We start from the raw sequence: 4740 nt of genomic DNA, 5'->3' as shown, positions 1-4740 counted from the left end.
CTTAGTTTGTATTGTGGTGAAAACCTATTTACAGTTGCTAGCAATGAGGCACGCAGACTATGCAGCATATTGTACTACAAATAGTTTAAAAGATTAATGTGTAATCCAGACAAGTTCAAATATCATTACTTAATTACAACCCTAAAAGTCTTGAGGAGCAGAATGTATGCTTTAATACATTGTATATAGACTTTTGTGGTAGCAGAGGAAACTGTACTAAATCTGATAAGTGATGTTTACTTGGCAGCTTGAGAGGTGAAAACATGACCTCTGTAATCCGCTCCTCATCTCTGCTTGAGGCCAGCAATCCATGGTATCAGCTGGCATTAGTTGCTACTAGCATAACCTACCCAAATGTCGGACCACACTGACATGAAAAATGAAAGTAATACAAAAGATTAATTTAGACCTTCTTTTTCCACTGCCCATCATGAGTCCGACAACGTTACAGAAGACCAATGCTAAATGGTGTTTAATGTTTTGCCTTACTGTGATTATAATGAAAGTTTTAGTGAGCATTTAAAAGCCCTGAATGTCATTTGACTTTGGGGTTACAGATCGTCTCTCTCTAACCGTCATCATTTACACTGTGGTACACAAAACTGTGAGTAGTTCCTACGGAACGAGTGAGGAACAAATCAGGAAATACCTTCTAACGAATTAACTGTTAATAAGTAGCTTCTGAATATCTCAGAATTGAGGACTGTTTAGAGGAGAGAACTGAATGAGACATACTATCTTAAGGAATAATTACCTAATAATTAGTTCATAAATACCTATGAATCAACAGACTGACCATTTTTCATGAATCATTATCTAATGATTTTTTAATATAGTATGTCTTAGTCTGTTCTCAAATAACTTCATTATCATCTAGGAACAACTTATTAACAGTAAACAAATTATGCTTCCTGATAATTCCTGAACTCACAATTTTGTCTACTGTAGCGGAACATGTTATCAGGCCATCCTGATTAATCTTCAATAAAAATGGGGAACCAAGCTTTCAAGCTGCTATTACCTTTCAAAGCGAGAAAAGTCCTTCATTAAACTAAATGGCCCTCTGATGAAATGATGCATCCTGTTTCACGGAGGGAAAAACCTTTTAGTGGAAGCTCTTCAAGGTTATTTATCTGATGGCCATCAATATCTCTAAATAACACCTAAATAATGCTAAATAGCAGTGTAGGAGGAACAGAATGTCAAATATAAAGTCTTTCATTTTAAGATCAGTTTGTACTGAGGTGAAGTTGTTGGTTTGAAAAAGAAAGCACTTCCTGATTTTGAATGGGAAAGATAAGATTAAAAGAATAATTTCTTTATTTCACAGTTTTCTCTTCTTTCATTTCATACAAAAAGGACACGTTTTCACTGAATACAAAATATCCTTTCACTTCTTTTTGGCAGCAGATTTTCTCTGATTGAACTGAGCTGCTCTTCTAAAGTGCTGCCAGACTGTCTGAAGAAGCTCTTTAAATGTTCCCAGGAGACTTCACTAAGCTCTGTTAGTTATTTATAGATAAATATCATACTGCTGTAACCATCGTGACACCAGTCCTGTGTAGGAAGGAGGACGAGGGATGAAGGGGGCGGAAGGAGGGTGGCAGCGATTGTGTAGACACATTTATTTGACACTGAAAATTAATTAAATCTGCATGTAGATGCTCGAAGTGTACTGGATGTGGTAGGAGTTTAAATGCTACCAAGGTAGTTTAGAAAATGTATATGAAATGAAAAACGATGGGAGAAAATGCATTCATATTAACAAGCATCCATTTTTCTCTTTCAACTTGCTCACACATTTTTCATTGACCTGTCAGACTAAAGGGTGTAAATGAGACTCCTATCCCCTGAGGGCCACTGTAATTCATGAGCTGCAATGATCGGGTCATTTTTTTCAATAAAAACTGAGTGGTTTATTATTAGAGATCAAATATGTATGTAGCAGGCAGCAGTAGAAATATTGGCACCTTTGTAGTCAGCAATGGAAGAACATGCCAACCGCATACAAACCATATGGCAGGATTTTCCAATAAAACAGGCAAAATGCCAAAAAGACTTAAGATTATGTGAGTCTGAGCCCTCCTCAAAGAGAACAGTAACGCATTTGACTAAAGGAGACAACGAAAGGAAGCTACTTGAAAACACCAAGTTAGTAAGGACATGAATGTTGACATAACAAGCGGTTCCTTAAGCTTGGAAAACGGTACCGAACAAAATGAACTGGGAGGAAACTGCAGTCAGACTCTTCTTCATGTGCTAGTTTATGATGTTTGGGTAGAGATATGGGAACTGGTTTCGCAATATATTTGAAGCAGGATGTCAGGATAACAACACACTGCTCTGCGTCCCAGCTCCTTGTGAGTCCTGACTCTCTTCTGACAGAGCTGACTGTCTGGATTGTTGCAGATAAAAAACAGAAATGCAACTACAGGGATAGGGCAAATGTACACAAACTTATTCAAAATATTTTACATTTGAAAGAGCTGAATTGCTAACACTGCTACAAAGGTGGGTCATGTTAAATTAGATGTCAGTTACTGTACCAATCTTAACTCTTAATCCACTAAAAACAGTACTGTAAGTCAATCCTATGCCTGGGGGTTAGCTAGTTAAGTGTTCACCTTGACATAAAGGTTTTTTGACTATTACATTTGCATTGTTGGCACAAATAGTTTAGACTTTTTAAAGCTCTATAAGTTATCTCAGGTTGCTTTGTAAGCTTAAATTTTATCCAAAAGGGTATGTTGTAGTATAGAACAGTACAGTCCATCAGCACTATAAACTACAGCCTCAGAAATTATCATAAAGTTGACTCATCTAATGCCTGGAAACACTGGCAAATCGCTGTGCTGTTAAGGCTATACGAATTGCTGTCTTGTTAATTGGGAGTCTTAAAGCCGTTGTCGTGTTCACACTACGTGACTGATTGGCGACAGGGGGTCACACACTGCACAAGCTGACGATGACTCAGGTTTCCAAACCACATTTTGTCAAGAAAAGGAGCACACAGACACAGGGCGAACAGGCTGGGGTCTTGTTACTGTGAGGCCACAGTGTCCACAGGGCTGCCATGCCACCCCATGTGGGAGGTCTGTGCTCCATAGAGTTTGAGGTGAGTAAAAAATGTTTTGTAATGAAAAAGTAGCTACTTGCACTGTCTGCCGCATTCTGTCATTGGCTGGATATGGATGTGGAGTCGCAGACAGCTCCAGATATTTAGCATACTAGATAAAATCGTATCAGTGTGAACTAGGCTTAAATCTAAAACAGGTTTATCCACGACTACATTACACTGCACTTCTTTTAGCTGTAGGTGTACATAACAAACTGGCAGCTGAGCGTACCTGTTCACATAAAACTAAGACTATAGGCCACTTGAGGAAAGTGAGAAAATATGTTAAACCGACACTTAAAAATAACACAGCTCAGCACCTGATGTACTGTGTCTCTGGTAAGATACATAAGGAAATGATGTGACCTCATTCTGCTGAGAAAAAGACAGACAGCGAGAGGACGACAGGAGACGATGAGTAACAGTGTTTTTATCCACACTGGTTGCTTTCCATCTGTTCCAAGACCGGCTGGCACCTCCAGGAGGTTTGACACAAACACAGACAAACACACACACATAATTTTGCATCACTGGTGTTTGCAAAGCTTGGCGGTATTTGTATGTTGTGTTTTTACCTTGTCTTTATATTCATGTTACAGGCTCACATTCATTTGCTTATGTAAATGTACGTGACAGTGTTTCAGTGGTTGCCAAAACCCAAGCAGGAGTACCGAAGAGAAACAGATTACTGTACAGAATCTGCAGTCTCCCTTTTATTAGATAAAAGCCCTGACCCAGCAGCCTGTCAGCTTGCTATAGTGTGATTTTTTTTGCTTCCATTTATCTCTATACTGCTTTAATGTAAGAGTAAGCTGGAGCCTTGCAGATAAAGCACTTAGCTTTCACTTTAAATTCACATTACCACACTGCTTGGTTCTTTAATTTTATACAGTTAATGTTTGTGTGACTGGGTATCAGGGGTCTGAGTGTTGATGTACAGTAATCAAACTCAGTCTGGCTCTTTCTGACTGAGTTTCACAGTTGGTTCAGTCTTGCCTATATACGTATTCTATTGCACTGACATGAGCAAGGAATGTATAGACTTAACAGAGTCTAGGTAAGTTTCCATAAACATGCAACACATACTCAAACTGTGGATTTAAGTTTATCTAGATATGTGACATCCATATCCTTAAGGGAGTGAAACAACAAGAATAAAAAGATGCAGCTTCATTCTGTTGTTGCTACAGCACTTACACATCAAACTAGTGTAAGTGACTTCTATTAACAACACGTGTAATTATATAAGGTATATTTTAGGCCTTATACAGCTAGTCTTTAGTCACATTTAGCAAAAACAGTCAATAAGAGAGTGGGTCACTGTCTCATCAGACACCAGGATGGCCGAGTGGTTAAGGCGTTGGACTTAAGATCCAATGGGTAAATGCCCACGTGGGTTCGAACCCCACTCCTGGTATTGTTACTGTTCAGTTACATCATTAAGTTTCTGTCATGTTGAAAAACATTCTGTGTAATCAGTGATGGCAGAATACAGACACTTTGTTGTGTAAAAATGTATTAAATATAGTAATAAAACATGCTAGCTCTCTTCTTTCACACGGTGCATCAGTGTCTCTACTGGCTGAACGAGCACATAGGTCAAAGTTGAATAAAGGTGACATGCG

At 38.6% G+C, this 4740-nt stretch overlaps 1 non-coding gene across 1 annotated transcript; it reads left to right on the top strand.

Annotated features, from left to right (window-relative positions):
* The first annotated feature begins 4449 nt into the window (after positions 1-4449).
* trnal-uaa lies at positions 4450-4532 on the top strand. Its single transcript has one exon. It is a non-coding gene; the product is annotated as a tRNA-Leu (tRNA).
* The last annotated feature ends 208 nt before the right edge of the window (positions 4533-4740 follow it).

This window comes from Micropterus salmoides, unplaced genomic scaffold, assembly GCF_014851395.1.
Source record: "Micropterus salmoides isolate LMB-PRFRI ecotype aquatic unplaced genomic scaffold, ASM1485139v1 Ms_hic_scaffold_2823, whole genome shotgun sequence".
Classification (NCBI taxonomy): domain Eukaryota; kingdom Metazoa; phylum Chordata; class Actinopteri; order Centrarchiformes; family Centrarchidae; genus Micropterus; species Micropterus salmoides.
The sequence above is the reverse complement of the archived record's forward strand: the minus strand, read 5'-3'. Positions and strand labels throughout refer to the sequence as shown.